The sequence below is a fragment of the Daphnia magna genome, linkage group LG1 (assembly GCF_020631705.1).
Source record: "Daphnia magna isolate NIES linkage group LG1, ASM2063170v1.1, whole genome shotgun sequence".
NCBI classification, from domain to species: Eukaryota; Metazoa; Arthropoda; class Branchiopoda; order Diplostraca; family Daphniidae; genus Daphnia; species Daphnia magna.
Window position 1 is genome coordinate 10,700,746 of NC_059182.1, and position 17,050 is coordinate 10,717,795.

At 38.0% G+C, this 17,050-nt stretch overlaps 1 long non-coding RNA gene and 3 pseudogenes across 1 annotated transcript; 2 read left to right on the plus strand and 2 right to left on the minus strand.

Moving 5' to 3' along the window:
- Positions 1–746: 746 nt before the first annotated feature.
- Positions 747–2,255, minus strand: LOC116918755. The gene is made up of 5 exons (XR_004391644.2): positions 1,610–2,255; positions 1,458–1,549; positions 1,283–1,396; positions 1,104–1,220; positions 747–1,043 (listed from the first exon to the last, which is right to left on the minus strand). It is a non-coding gene; the product is annotated as an uncharacterized LOC116918755 (long non-coding RNA).
- A 3,012-nt stretch (positions 2,256–5,267) lies between these two features.
- On the plus strand, positions 5,268–6,041 carry LOC116922752 (annotated as a pseudogene).
- A 1,114-nt stretch (positions 6,042–7,155) lies between these two features.
- On the plus strand, positions 7,156–8,245 carry LOC116922745 (annotated as a pseudogene).
- Positions 8,246–15,889: 7,644 nt separating this feature from the next.
- LOC123472510 lies at positions 15,890–16,599 on the minus strand (annotated as a pseudogene).
- Positions 16,600–17,050: the final 451 nt, after the last annotated feature.

The following is a 17,050-nucleotide window of genomic DNA, read 5'->3' on the forward strand; positions in this document are numbered from 1 at the left end:
ATAATTCACCAATTTAAGTTAAATTTTTAAGTTTTCCTAAAAACCTCCCACGGTTTCCTTCGCAAATTCTGGAGTTGTTGTACTTCGTTTGAACAATGAATTTTCTTTTTAGGAAAACTTAAAAATTGAACTCCATCCTTGTGATTCTTTTCACAGTTTCGTACGCAACACTTCATCTTGTTAAATTTACAAGTTTGACGTTTATAGATTGAACAACAATACACCAGCTAGCTAAAGAATTCGGGTTCTTCTGCTAGCCGGGTCGATCACAAAAAAGGACTCTTAAACAAAAATTAACTACAAATAAATTAGACTTAAAAAGAGATGGAGGGAAAAATTTGGTTATCCAAATATATAATACGTTAAAGAAACTTGTGGTTTAATGAAAACACACACGAGACAAACAGACGACGAAAAATGCAATTGAAAGTTTTGAAACTAGAAAAAGCTATTGCAAAACGTTTTGCAGGTGCAATAAAGCTGCCAAAATGAAGTTACTTTCGATTCATACACTGTTGCCAATTTACAAACTTCAAATCTTTGAAAAAAAAGTATTTTGTATTTGTATTTGTATTTTATTCACTTTCAGCGTAAACGACCAATACAAATACAAATACTTTAAATAAGAAACAGCCCAAATACAAATACCGAATAAAATACGTATTTTAAGTATTTTATTTTTAAATAATTTTATTTTAATACCCAAATACGATACACTGGACGTCGGATGCAATAACTTTGTTCGCCATTTGTGAAACATGTATTAGTTTCTTTTTCTACTTGCAATAAACATATTGCATGTAATTATGGAAATAATAAAAGTTTAATAAGAGTTTTTTATTTATTATAAAATACTCTAAGTAAGCTATATTCTCATACGACACTTGAACTAATATAATATCAGTTTTAAATCATAGCTATTATAGTATACTCTAGGTAAAAGTATACTTAGGAATTATTGTGTGTAATTGATAGCGCGATAGTGAGAGTGGACTGTAAATGCGATCACTCTTTTACATAAATTGAAGCTATATTCCCCAATCCTAAAAAAATATTTACAGTTAACACTAAATGAAGAAAATGTGGGTTTGCGAAACCAATACCTGAGATGAAATACAGGCTTGGGTGAGATATCATGCACAGGGGTCACTCAGGGTGACCGATCAAGTCAAATTCTGCCACAGGCAGGAGTCAATTCACATCCAATAAATCAGGGATCTCTAAGTCAAGACATACAATAAAATCCATGCAATCTTAATCGACACACATTAAAGTCACTCACCAACCCGGTCAAGTCATACGAGCTACAAAGTGATTGGGGTGAAGCTGTCAGGTCGACTAATAGTGAGTCCCAACTATGAGACACACTGGGCCAATCACTTACTAACGGAAATCCCTACATAGAAATACAGCCGGGTCAGGAAACATATGAAAGCACACGTTAGAATTAAAATTACCACAAAGGGAAATAAATCCAGGTCAAGTCGGGCATGTGCCCGCTTACGTCATACACTCAAATCAGTCAAGTGCGTAGGATACTGTAGGTATTCTACACAAATACAAATTTATAATTTCAAAAACCCATTCACATAGTTTTAAGACAAGTTACCAAGCGAATCGTGGAGGAAAAGTCGGTCAAAATCAAAGTCACAAAGGGTGAGCCAAAATCTAGACTGACCGAAACCGCCATTAAGGCTCAAAGACGTCGCTTAATCAAAGGGGGGAATGAGGGTTAAACAGTTTCTGAAAACAAGTGGCGCCACAGAAATTATCGAGCAACAAGCGTCTTTTATAGATGGCCATACATGTCGTACGTCTCGTTTGACTAGATAAAGCATAACGTCTAAATCGCGGCTCCAGTAATAATACAATTATTATTAAGAATAAAAAACAACTATAATAACCCACTCGCAAACCTCGGTGAGAATAGTTTTTCTAAGTCAATGTTTAAAAAAATTTTTAATTATGAAGAATTTTTTAATAGAAGGTAAGAGAGAACTAGGGTTCGATCCCAGGAATAGGCTTTTCTTCTTTGTTGTTTTTCTTTGGATGTCTAATGAAGGATATCCAATGGACGCCCATTTCAGGACGTCCAATTGTTGATCCTTAAGGACGTCAAAAAAACTGGACATTTCGATTTCCAGGTGATCTTCATTAGACGTTGGATGGGACATCCCGCTTGGTCCAAAAGGACGTAGCTGGGATATCCCTATGACGGAAAAATGCGAGTAGCGTATCGGGTAAGTTCTCCAAAGTGCTAGATTCTTCGAGGAGTTCTGTTTCCAAAGCACGAAAAACCAGTGTCATCAAAGAATTGGTTAAATGAACCATGACAGTGAGGTATTAACGATTGTTCCGGCATGTCCAGGTATCCGTGGTGGGGGAAACTCACTCCACCAAAGATAACTTATGGATTTGCTCAGGGATTTGTGAGTGATGGTGCTACGTGCAGGTAGTCGCACTCGCAGATCGCTAGTAAAACGAAAGCGTTGAAATGAACATCAACAACGATAGAGAGACAGCGCATCCTCCTAACAATAAAGAGCAATGGTTGGCGTACAATGTAAGCCAGTGTATCAATCCCTCTGAGAAAAGAAATGACTCTACCTTCACCTAGAAATACAAAAAACGAAATTGAGGATAAATTAAGCTAATAAATTGCATAACTTTCCAGTCGAAGTCGATGTCGAAGGAGCAAAACTAGATTAAGCGGATTGACTTTTTTCGCTACCTTAGATCCACTCAGGCGGTGCAGCACTAGCAACCACTTCATCGGCAATGTAATCCGGGACGGCAGATTCATTTACAAAATAAGATTTAAACAACGCTGTTTTTGTTTTTAACAGGAAAATGTCACCGTAAGTTTCTTCATCGGTGTTGTGGCCGTCTAACAGTTTTCTTTGTTTCTCCTTCGTTACTGCCTTCGGCTGTGCCCTATTCATTTTTGAATGCACAATAAATAAATATCATTATGGTTTGTTCCAAGATGCCTTATCATGTTAGATGTGTTCCCACAGAACGTCACTTTCATGAGACACAGAAAACATTTGCAAACTTTTCAACCTAAGAGCCCTACTTTTTCAAAAATAAGTCACGCAGGACTATCCGTTCTTCTTCCATTTTGCGACATCAGATACGAGCAGTAAAAAGCAATGAATAACAAGCATAAGTTTAAAAAAATGAATTATAAGGAACTTAGGTTGATGAACGTGCTAGGAAGTGGTGATTCACAATTTGAAACTCAAAAGGTACTAATTGTTTTTTCTGTGCTTAACCCAAGAAGACATCTATGACCCACTCGGCCAGCTAATTGCAGAATATCAATACATCGATATATTTTAAAGGGATTTTTAAATGTTATGAATTTTAGTAGCTAGAAAAACGATTTGCCGGGCTCCGAAAATAAAGCAGCTTTTACAAATATTTCAGAGCTTATTTGGAAAATTATTTCGATACTCGTTCACAAAGTTTACTCAAAGCGTAGGATAAACTGACAATAATTTGATGGCAAACCTTACCATCTGGTGCCATACAGTATCGTAGTTCAAATCTCACAAACACCATATCTTTTATTTAGATAAAACGCGATGAAATTTATTTTTTACGGGCTTTAAATAATGAGATATTGCAATTCGAAATCATTTTAATTGCATAGTGTAGCATGAGGAATAAAAGAAATCGGATTTGAAATTCGATGGAAATACTGATATAATTAGCTTAGCAACATACTGTTTATCCTTAAGTAAAGCAAACGGAGACCAGTTTAGATTTGTATTCTACAATTTATATCGATACTCTGTAAAAAAAAAGCATTGTTCTTTGCCATGATGGAAAAGCGCTGAGGATGAAGACAGCGTTCTTAACCCGAAGGCTCAGATTTCAAGTCCATGCAAAGGAACACAAAAAAATTCTAACAACATTTTGTTCTTTTTTTTTTCTAACCAAAGGCCATTTATTTTATATTAAAGAAACTTTTTGTAAAGTATCGATAAAACGATACATAAATATATCGACTATCTAACAAATATCTAAATATATCGTTAATTAGTTTAGATAGTCGCTTACACTTTGCTAGGGCAGGAGACCAGATTGAGCTTACCCCTAAACGATTCTAATTCAATGGGCACCGTTGTCAGAACCTTTCTCAGTGGTGTAACACTGCGTGGCTCACTTTGTCCCCAAAGAGCCACCGTCAAATTCGTTTCACCTCACGAAATTGTCTGAGTTGCAACCACAAATTGCTAATCCATCCCCATCTCAAAGTCCATTAGTAACGGACTGAGAGCTTTAGGACGCCTTTCATTCTTTAAATGTCAAATCAGCATGGTGGGGATGGCATGGTGATGAACTGGTACCCGTTAATAAAAATCCATATGTTCTCCATCAACGACTTTTGTTTCAGATTATTTTTCCGCAATGTTGGAAAACTGCAAAAGTGGTCGTAATTTGCAAACTTAGCAAACCTACATATGATGTCCTTGGCAGCACCTCCGATCAGTATTGTCAACCCTTTTGCAAAAATTTTGGGAAAAGGTAGTGTTTTGAAGACTACAGTGGTTCGCAAATCACAGCCATGGTTCAGTCTTCACTAACATGGCTTTACGGACGGCAGGTCAACTTAATCTGCTGAACATTTATTTCTATCTTACATTGAATTCGCTTCAGAGATAAGGAGATGGCCAACTCAATGGGAGAGCCAGCAGACGACGCCGCTCCATTTATTCACCCGTTCAGAACCCACCCTAGTCAGCAACGGCGGCAACCTTTAAAGTTTAAACAAAATGAAGGGGGGAAGTTCCGTCTTTTGGGAATTCTCGGGAATTCTAGTTACCGCACAGGAACATCCTTCTTGACCTTGGTTTGATATATTTTCCTGTAAAATGAGAGCCGGTTCACTGTTATCTAACATAAAATATTTTAGTTGAAGTGTTGTATTCGCAGTAGTCAGATGCCTTGTGTCTGTTGTGCAATAAATTGTATTTTGAAGAGCGGGGACCCAAATGTTTCGTTCTTTACTTTTCCCAAGGAGAAAATTCGACGTTCGATATGGCATAAACTCTGCCCACCGGGTTTCATGACCCAAAAAAAAATCCGTGTTGTGTACTTTACACTTTAACAAAAACGACATCAAGCTAACACCGAGAAAGATTTCTCATCGACGAAACCGCTTACTCGATCCAGTAACGTTGGATGGCAGATTTTCGCAAGCAGGTGAACAGATAATTCTCATTAATATCTCCGTGTGACCTTGAATTAGTGTACGTTGAATGAGTAAGAACTGCTAATTCAATAGAACTTTTTGGGTTCGCAATAGATTCCAGTTTAGCGAATAGCAGTTCAAAACGTCTCCTGTTTGAAGAAACTCCTGTAGAAGTGAATAACGATTCACTAACTAAGAGAACTCGTCTGGCCAGCTTCTCGTCTTCGTTCACCACTCAGAACATTAATGAGAATTCTCTGACCATTTTTGAGGAGCAAAGTTGCCTGGGGGGTGACCATAGACGAATTTAATATTCAAGAGCTAAGATAAGAGAACGCTGCTGCTCTTCGGGACGAAATTAAGATCTTGGAGGAACATGATAAGAAAAAGATGGAAGACTTAAATGAACTAAGAGAAGAGAACGCTGCTCTTCGGGAAGAAATTAAGATCTTGGAGGAACATGATAAGAAAAAGATGGAAGACTTAAATGAACTAAGAGAAGAGAACGCTGCTCTTTGGGAAGAAATTAAGATCTCTGAGGAACATGATAAGAAAAAGATGGAAGACTTAAATGAACTAAGTGAAGAGAACGCTTTTCTTCGGCAACAAATTAAGATCCAGAGCGAAGGTGAAAAGCACAAGACGAATGACTTGAAAAGACTTCGAGAAGAGAACGCTGCTCATCAACAAGCACATCGGATGCTGGAGGAAGAGAAATTGAAGATTCTAGAAAAATTAAATCAAATAAGAAAAGAAAACAATGCTTCTGCCAATGGATTCAAGCAGAAGAAAAATGAGATATTAAGAAAATAAAATGAAATTTGCGTCCCGGTTCCTATGACTACAGCAATACAAGTACCGAATGTTCCAGAAACGGTGGTGGATACTGAAATAACGCAAAGCGTGAAACTAACAGATTCCCTCAATGCAATTACTGTGAAGACCATGGAGATAAAAGAACTTTACGTTGAACTGAGAAAATTGAAAGAAGAGCTCACCAAAGTCCACAACATGTCATCTGTCGTGGGCAAGCTATTTGAAAACGAAAAGTTTAATCATAGCAAACCAGCAAATGGTTGACGGTACACAGATTTCATAAGAAATCTATCAGTAAACCTAAGCTTTTACTCCAAGCAGGATATGAAAAGTTAAGAACAATATTCACTCTACCATCACTCACCAGTATCAAGAACCATCTAGCTAAAGTTGGCGTTGCATCAGGAATCCTGAAGAACGCCCTTGCAGAAATACAACATAAAATAAGTGAGAAACACCTTGCAGAAGCAACTCTTTCTCTTGATGGAATGGGAATCAAGAAAGGAATTCACTGGGGACAGCAAGTTGAAAAAATACTTTGGTTTTTATGAGTTCCCAAACGTACAGAATGACGGAAGTGATAAAAAAACGGATCCGTTGCCACAGAAGCACTCGTCTATTATCTAGTAAGCCTCGATGGGCGGTGGAAAACACCGGTAGCATACTACTTCACAAACCATGTTGACAGTAAGCGTCTCGCCGAATTAACAACCGGGATTTTGGTGGAATGTGCAAACTTTGGAGTTACAGTGACATCTCTTGTGTTTGACGGATTGCCTACAAACATACAAATGACCACACATCTGGGTGCTAATTTAAAGTTACCTGACGTATTAACTACAGCAACGACAAGGCGACGAAATAGTAGAGTTACCACCAAGAATGACCTGACTAAGCCATTTAATCCTTACTTCAAACATCCGTCAACAAATGAACCAGTATACGTGATGCTCGACGTCTGTCATATACTGAAATAAGCAAGAGATTTACTGGCTATGCCGCAAGGAGTTTTATTACCTGGATCCAGGATTCCTGCCAAATGGAATTACATAACGGAATTGTTTGAATTCCAATACGAAACTGGATTTCGTCTTGGAAATCGATTGACTCGTAATCATGCCTACTTCCAGCGACACAAAATGAAGGTGGCCGTTGGAGCCTAAGTCTTGAGTCAGTCAGTAGCAGATGCTCTCCAACATCTGCGCGTCAAGTTGAAGGTGCCTTAGGTAATAATTAATATTAATTTATGCAACTGTCAGTCATGCATTGTTACTGATCAAATGTTTGTAAAGTTTGCTGCTAGCGAGGCTACAGAAGAATACTGTCGTTGATTCAACAAGCTATTTGATATTTTAAATTCATGGAACATCAAAGCAAAGGGCGATAAAGAGCCATTAAACAAGACAAATTTAGAAGAGAAGAAGAAGGATTTGGAAGACCTACCGAAATTTCTAAGGCAACTGAAACTCCCTAATGGACGGTTAGCCTCTGTCAGCAAAAGGAAAACCTGTGTAATTGGATTTCTCGCCCAATTAAATCGACTATAATGCTCTCCTCGGAGTTGCTGAAGAAAACCGATGTGCCGTTGGGTTACATCGGAACTCGTCATATGCAGTAAGATCCTTTAGAGCATTTCTTCGGCATGATTCGGCTTCGCTATGGTTTAAACAACAATCCTAACGCAATTCAGTTCAAGGGAATTTTAAGAAAGTTGTTAGTTATTAAGAATGGTGGTGTAACTCCTTCACTTTCCTCGAATTGCTCCATTCTGTCTGTTGACAACGTATCAGATGACAATTCCCTTTCGGTCGACGGCGAAATTATGTTAGACATGGAAATATTTGGCTCTGATAATGACTTAAATAACTATGTGTTGCAGGATCAATTTAATGATCATTGCCTAGCTTACATTGCCGGATATCTCATTACTAAAGTAGAAAAAGCTGTTAAAGTTCCAGTTCAAAGAAGTGCTTTGTTTTGCAATCCAGACGATCCCCTTGATTTAAGTCTAGCAAACGTGGCTGAACTAAGAGGGAAACGTGCCATCGTTATTCCGTCACAATCTGTGTTCATATTGGTTCAAAAAGCTGAACAATTGTTTCCCTCTTTGATTGTTCAAAAATCGAACACACTTTCAAATGAATCTATTGGAAAGAGTTGGAAAAGAGATTTTTAAGTTTATCAATTATAGCACCATTTTCCCTCTAGTAAATGCTCAATTTTCTTCTATGTGTGTTGAGGAGCTAGTCAAACTAATAGTTTTTTTATATCTCAAACTTCGATTCCTATCATTTACGAAAGTATTCAACCAAAATTTGTCAACTTCAACATCTAAGAGATATTTGTTAAACAAGTATACTTTGTTCATGAATGAATAAACCAAGATTATCCATTTGCAGTTCTTAAAAACAAAATGACTTTAATGCAATCAATTCATGTTTTAAGGTTGCCGCCGTTGCCGACTATGTTACTGGCACCGGTCAGTAGGAGCGCTAGCGTAGCGCTGGTGAAGCGCGATGGGTGGTAGGGAGATAATTTTAGGGTGGGTTCTGAGCGGGTGAATAGATGGGGTGGCGTCGTCTGCTGGCTATACCATTAAGTTGGCCATCTCCTTATCTCTGATTCGCTTTCAACGCAAACCCACAGTGACTTGCGCATTTCTTGATATCAAGAGTGTTTTTGATACAGCCTGGTTTCCTGCAAATCTCTCCGCACTGATCAAAAGCGGTTGTCATTATTACCCGACCCGCATGGTTGTTATTTTTTTCTTGGCGAACGAAAGGCACTTTTTTCCTTCAACGGTGAAAAAATCTCGCAAAAAATCAATTCACCCTACTAAGACACGAATGTCCTTAGTAGTAATAGTAATGAAAAAAACTTGGAACTGGTATATGCCAATTGTACATAAATACGTACGTACGGAAGATATCCGAATCACCTTCCCGTGGACGTCGTATAGATTTGATCGTCTGCTCATCCCATTAAGTATACACAGATTGCGTTCAATAATATTTTTACCGGTATGAAATAAAAACCAAACGAGAAATAAAACTAAGCGTCAAATAAATCTTGAACTGGAAAAGTATTAAAAAAAGTAGCATTTCTTTTCCGAATGTATTTAAACGATTATAGGGATAAATAGTTAGATAGAAAAAGATAATAATTATCTTCTTTAGTCTCATAGTTTGATTCAGCTCTTTCTTGTTCAAGAAGAAAATGTGTGTGTGCTGCGTTTCTTTGCGTTTCTTCATCGGATCTCATAAACGCCTTCGTAGTTTTGAATTGCAATGCTGCATCAGTTGAATTGCAGCAAGCCGAATTTATTCAAAGTCCAGCTGAAATCAAAATTAAATAAGCGAATGTAACTAATCGAATATATTTATGAATAAAACTCTTTACCCCAGACAGCCAGGACAAATGGTGATTTTTTAAAGTTTCTTATTCTTTGTAAGCCTTTCTTTACCCAATTCCAGTTGCAGAGCGCTCTAACATTTACGGCAACAACTTCTTTCCATGCTTGTTTGACGCTGTCCGCTTATGTAGACCCGTCGATGTTTCGAACGAAACGAGTGTTAATGGGAAAATATTTATTTTCAGAAAGTGACTTTAAAATGGTTAATGTTTTCTGTTTGCCAACGTATTACATTTCATTTTGTCGAAATACAGCACATTTTTGAATGTTCACGTTGTCATTTATTTCGAAAACTACACGCAAAACAGCGTCGGCAGGTGCGTCATGGTGACAATTGTTTACAACAGACGGAGCCTGATTCATAAATACATAGGGTGCACCTCCCCCAGAAGAAACGAGCTGTCGAATGTGTACCTAATCATGTGAACAATACTTTAGCGCCCTGAATGTAACTCCTACATTTTTTTCATTCAAAGATAACTTTTAGAGCACTTTCTCTTCTGAAAGAGGAAAAAAGGAAAAAAAATTTGTCCTTGCCAGTAAAAAGATATTTAAGTTTTCCTAAGACCCGTAGTGCAATAAGAATGCACAAAAAAACGGGGGTGTACCTAATCGTTTGGTGGGTACTGTACATCCGGTTTTATATCCAATGGACCAAAGATATGTTATGAGTTCTTTCGAAGAAGACACACTACAAATACTTTAAATATTAATAATAGCCCAAGGAAAATTCATTATTAAACTGCTTGTGATTTGTTTGACCTTCTTAATTTCTTGTGGTATATTGTATATTTGGCAGTTAACCTACTACTAAAAATGACGTAATTTACAATGATTAAAAAAAATACATAATTGCAAGTTATCTTTCGGGATCGCGAAATGATCTTGAAATTCGGGATCGCTTAGTGATTCCTCAGATAATTCGCAATTTTATAACGAAATTCATTTTGGTAGACCCTAAGGGTGATTTCAAAGTATATAAAAATATTATTGCGTCTCCAGGGTTCTGTTCGTCTCTGACGATTCTACGTTTTTCTATAAAAACGATTAAAAGGCAACTCTGTCTCCCAGTGAACCACACGAAGAACCACGTCTACATCTTTGGAAGCTACCGCACTACTAGTGGAGTGCGCAGTGAAAACCACAGTGTCCACTCCCGTTGCCGTAAAAACGATTCAACCCATCTCCATACGGTGTTGACTGTTACATTCCTATGTGGTGCAATTTGTCCAATAAAAATTTCGTCCTCGTCGGTCTCATCTCGAAACGGTGAAAAGCGTTCCATAAAACATCTCAAAGCCTGTACTGGACACATATTTGCATCCGGACATGCGCACAATGAAAAAGACTGCAGTGGGGTCATTCCACGCGAAATCTGCCGATCGATGGCGCGTTCAAAATTGGGATTTCGGTAATTTTGGGGGGTTGGGTAAAGATGGGCCAAAAAAAGTGATTCTGAAATTTTCAGAATTATCGCTTTATTAGCTTGGGAGATATAAATATTTTAATTTATGTTTTTGTTATTTTGCCGTAAACTGAAAAAAAAAACGAATTTTTTTGTTTTTCTTTAATTGCGTCTTTATTTATTATTATAATTTTATGAAACCTAAACCAATTGACGTAAAATTAAATTTTACTTCGATCTTACGCATTTATTTTTATTTTTTTGAATTTTTTATGATCGGAATTTGAAAAAAAAAATCAAAAATGGTTACACTTTAAAAATTAATATTAAATCAGTGCGACAATTTAACAAACAGCGTAGAATTTTCCGAGAAACAAGAGATATGTCTACATAACATATAAAAAAATTGGGAGGGTGTTTTTTGTTAATCGTGAGATATATTGCAGTTTATAATCCTAAATTTTTGTGTTTTGTGCGCGTTTTTTCATCCCCCCAAGCTCTTTCGCTTCCTTTCGGCCGGCCATTTTCTACTCAAGGTCGTTTCTACTATGAGTTAAAAAAATTCCCCCTTCCAAAATGGCCGACCGAAAGGAAGCGAAAGAGCTTGGGGGATGAAAAAACGCGCACAAAACACAAAAATTTAGGATTATAAACTGCAATATATCTCACGATTAACAAAAAACACCCTCCCAATTTTTTTATATGTTATGTAGACATATCTCTTGTTTCTCGGAAAATTCTACGCTGTTTGTTAAATTGTCGCACTGATTTAATATTAATTTTTAAAGTGTAACCATTTTTGATTTTTTTTTTCAAATTCCGATCATAAAAAATTCTTAAAAATAAAAATAAATGCGGAAGATCGACGTAAAATTTAATTTTACGTCGATTGGTTTAGGTTTCATAAAATTATAATAATAAATATAGACGCAATTAAAGAAAAACCAAAAAATTTGTTTTTTTCCAGTTTACGGCAAAATAACAAAAACAGAAATTAAAATATTTATATCTCCCAAACTAATAAAGCGATAATTCTGAAAATTTCAGAATCACTTTTTTTGGCCCATCTTTACCCAACCCCCAAAAATTACCGAAATCCCAATTTTGACCGCGCCATCGATCGGCAGATTTCGCGTGGAATGACCCAGTGGCTCGCTGCGTTGGGATTTTCTCGGGAACCTAATAGAGAAGCTAACCCTTGAACCTCAAAACAAGACTGAATCCGAGCTCATCAAAGCGATTTTGGACGTTCTCATAAGTGAAGCTAACGCAATCAGTGTGACGGTCTTACCCGCTAAGGTTGACAGTGGTAAGGATCAATTCTCTTCTAGCGACGCCCCGAAAGGGATGATCTGGTTGGGGTCCAAAATGTTGTATACCTAGGATTGGGTGGGTTAAGTCTGTTAGCAACCCTTAGCAGCTCCACGACTAACGGATGTTTCCCTACTTGATACCCGGCGACTCTATCAAAAATCTTAGACAGCATAGAGCGATGGTGTTGCTTGTGCTGAACGGCTTACCCGAGGCATGCAAACTCGTCAAAAACTCCAAAATGTCTCCTAAATTATTAAAAATGGGATTTATGTCCTCCCATGCACTAATCCATCCAATTGCGCTACGATGACTCGTAGGCAGCCTTAGTATTGTTGCGGGGTGTAGGGCTTATGATGCCAGTAACCGATGGGGTTCTTCCAGTGCCAACATCAAAATACCGGGCTCGGATAAAAAAGGCGTGGTACGTCGCATGATAGCTCCAGCAAGAGCGGAAACCACGGTTGTTCAGTCCAGACTGGGCAAAAATAAATGACAGTCTGCTCACGTCTAGCTCATTAATATGCTTGTGCGTCTTGAGCAAGGCCCACGAGCCTCGAGTTTTAACTCCGTTGAAACACGCTCCCCAACCCGTTTAGGATGCATCAGCATATATTCCCAAATTAGGGATATTTGAAAAATCATTTTGTCCCTTGGTGTTCTTAAACTGAAGTTTATCACCAACCCTAGATACTCTTGAACCCGTGTAGGCATCAGTAGTGACTTGCTCCAGTTTACCAAGAACACAAATACTGGACCAGAGTGATAACGCTATTAATGTCCCTAAGAGGACCCTTCTTTGACGCGTTCATGATCCATATGTCGTCCAAATAAATTATTAGTCTGACGCCCCCTTTCGTAGTAGGGCCATAATTATTTTGAGAAACTTAGTGAACACTTTAGGCGCTGGAGCCAGTTCAAAGGCTAAACACGAGAACTGATAAATTCTATTTGTCAACTCAAAACACAAATACTTTTGAAAAGAGGGATGTACCGGCAGCGTCAAATATGCATCTTTCCTATCTAATTTGACCTTCCAATCCCCTTCCCGTAGCAAAAAAAAATGTACTGACATCAGACCCTCCATTTAAATGCTTGTATTTAATAAATTTATTCAAGAGCCTCAGATTCACTATGGGCCTAAATAGACCTTTTTTCTTTTTTGGGATGGCGAAAAAGGAATGAACGAAGCCCTCCGACCCATCTTTCACATCCCTGATCGCGCCTCTCCTAATAAGGTCAATTACCTCGTGGTCACAAAACTACATCATTTCATTCGACATAGCCAGCGGGGAGGAGAAAACGTGTTGAACTGGTCTCGACGCAAAATCAATCGTATCCTTCCGTAACTGTCCGCAAAACTTGAGGCATATCTCTATCCAACTTGAGGCATTTTTTTTTAAACTGGGCCCAGCTCCTATGGGGGAGTACTGCCCGGAATGTATTTACCGATAAACATGGCGATTATTTACAGAAATCATGTGTCAGAACCAATCATGGTGTAATATTTTTGACTGGATTTAAAGACAAGTATAAAGTTAGCAAAGTTAGTCAAAATCGTTGGATGGCATAGATACGGGGCTGATTTAATTTTTTACAGATTATATTTTTTGGAACCTGGGCATGCTTACGCCATACTGATCGGGTGACCATCACAAATTCTAGTACAGCCTGCAAAGTCTTCCCGGCTTGGTTGAACCTTCCAGACCGCCAGCCGACAGCCTCCGGTATAGCCTCAACCGCATAGAAAGCCTTGGTCGCAGTTACAATACAGTAACGGTCCACTTATAGAACCGCCTAGCTATGGAACCGGCTCGGTTATCGAACCGATTTTTCTTTGCCGTGTTTCAGCGCCAACATTAGCCGTATTATGAACTAGACCTATTTTTCCATGGCGGAAATCAACAGGTTTCGCCTTTTAAAACATGCAAAAAATCTTATTGTAATGGGTTTTATCTTTTTAGGCAATGTTGTAAGTAGGTTCAATCACCCAACTAATTATAATAGGCGGCAAAAAGATTCATACCGGAAACAATAAAAAAAAATTAGTTACTCTGTTACTTTTATCTGTGTCTGTCATGAAATGGGAAAGTTTGTGTTGGTAAATGTGCGTTGTAGTAGGAAAAAACAAGAAAATGTCTATCTTTGTAAGACAAAATAAAAGTTATCGAACTTATTGAGGGGAAAAAATCGGAAGTGTATATTGCCTCTTTGTTTGGTGTTTCCAAATCTCAAATACATCGAAAAAGTGTGACAAAGAAAACATAAAGGAATTCTCTACGAGGAAAGTGTTTAAGCCGTCAAAACAACGGATTGCAAATGAGTCTCGTTATCCCGAATTGGATGCTGCTGTTTAAAATTGATTTAACGCCATGCCGAATCTTACTTTTAGAAACAAACCCCTCTCTCTCTCTCACGAGCTCACATTCAAGCTCGTTCATCCCATGAAGCTAAGAATAGAGGAATTTTGAATTTTAAAGCATCTGACGGGTGGTTCCGCAATTGGAGGGAGCGTTGCTCGATCGGACCGAGTGTTCGTCTTTTGGGAGAGACCTTTTAAAGAGACCCCTAATCCAGTTCCAGTTAATAGCATAGCAAATTTATGAGAAGAAACAATTAAAAATAAGTTATTAAAGTATTGCGTTGCTGCCATAGAAAAAAATATTGAAGATCCTGTGTTTTTAGGATTAGCCCAGGGAATCAGCTCCCATTTAACTAACCCACATAGCACCGGGCCATCTTTTAGACATCCCAAGGATGTCCGGTTGTCCCTAGTGGGGATGTCCTGTGGATGTCTGTGAGCGTCTTTAGGTAATCTTTAAGACCCCTTCCTTTCGTCCGAATGTCCGGGACTAGTAGTGTCTTCAAGACGTCCATCAAGACAGTTTGACGTCTACCTTCAGTCGTCTTTTTGGTGAATAAAAGACGTCCATAGAGAGGTTTTTTAACAAGGTAATATCCCGCTGTCGTCTTTAGGATGCCCCAAAGATAGCTAAAGAATTCTACAGGAAAAGAAAATGACATCAGAAAGACAACGTAATGATCTGAAAAAGTAATGAGGAGTCGCAAATGATGTTTATAGAAGGAGAAGTCTAGCCCAAAAAGGTCAAATACAAATCATAACATGTCACATAGTTTATTCTCTAATCTGGCATTGTACATCCAAATCAAAACATTGCTGGGCCTTGCGGCCTATAAAGAATCAATTAAATAAATTTGGACATGACATTTTAGGTGCTCAACTTATGTAGAGCTACTACATTGTGTTTCAGCCTATCGACGGCTTTCCTTATAAAAATTTTTGAAGTTTGTTCTATACTTGGGATAGGAGTTTTACTTAAGTCCCCAAATTTCACTGCTTCAATAACAGCTGAGAGCAATCTTGAACCTTTTACTACCAGACCCTTTTCCTTCCTGCTATTAGGTTTAGGGGTTCCACTCCAGGTGTAAGTTTTCATTAGTTCGTTCGTCATTACCTCCCGCCATATTCTTCTGATTGTGTCGTCTATGGTTTTTTCAAAGAATGAACGTAACATTTCCACCTTAATTGAAAAATATGATTTAGAAATAGTTGACTCATTTACGAGGGGTGCACCACACCCTCCTGTGGTGGAAGTTCCACCACACCACTTTTTGGTGTGGAACCCCATAGCTCATTTACAACATTTTTTGGAACTTACAAGATTGTTTTTAACTTCCGGTTGTAACAGTTCCTCCTCAAAATGTTGGAAGTCTTGTTTTGTGTTTAACGGAAGGCTGGCGTGTCTCTGAAAGACTGGATGGAGATTTCCTTCGATATTCTGTTCCACACTTCCAACAGATTGTTTCTTCGCAATAATAAGCCGACGCAAATCTCGTTGCTCTGCTCTAATGTCAGATAATTCTCTCGCCATCACGCGTAAATATCGATTTTGGTCTGTAATAAAAAAAAGTAAAAAAAAATCAAGAATTTAATAATATTTCGGCAAGCAAACAACTCAAATTCTTACTCGCAAAATTTTATGGTACTTTTTTTTCAAAAGACGATCTTTTCTCAGTTGAACCTGAAGATTAAGAATCCATTAATATCATTTATGTGTTTATGAAATATGCGAAGCATTCTTACCCATCAATGGGGTTTTGCGCTTTAAGTTTAGGTGAGTTGTCTCTTGTGAGGTTGAAGGCCTTGTCATTAGTGCTTGTGACTGTATCATTCCAAAGTTCTCTCCATTTTGGCCACGAGAAATCTCGCCTGCGTCGCTCGTCCCTGGCTGCTATAATGCACGCGTACCACCAAGTGATAGGGTTTTGCTTGGCTCTAAAACTGATAAAAAAAGAATATTGTAAAAGGGGACACTCATTAATGAATAAATTTGAACATAGTTTACCAGACGTTGAGCAATAAAGGTATGTGTTCGTTGGTGGCTGTGTTACCGGACCAGCATTGATAATTTGAGATATGTTACTCTCTTCCATACCGGAATCAGAATCTTCGTGAACAGTCGTTTGTAACGAGGATTGTTTCCTGCTTGCTGTTGTTGGTGTTATAGGCTTTGGTACATGTCCAATACCAATACCAGTGTCAATTGTATCGATTTCATCGCCAACTCTCTCGTTAGAAACGATGTTGGAGGAGGGCAAGGGAGGTTTAACCTGCTGTTTTCTTTGTCGTTGAATCTGTATTCTTTTTTATCCTTCCGATCTCAAATTATGCCTCGAGCCATTCAAAAACACTCCTGCTGAATCCGAAGTGTCACACTCATCTTTTCTGTTCACGGCTTGTTGAAATGTATCTTATAAAAATAAAAAAATTTATTAGTAGAATACAGCTGCAACATGACAAACAAGAATTACCGTGACTCGAGAGAACTTTGCATGGCACTTCCCTAACAAGAAAAGTTTTCTCTAATCCAAAAACGATTAATAC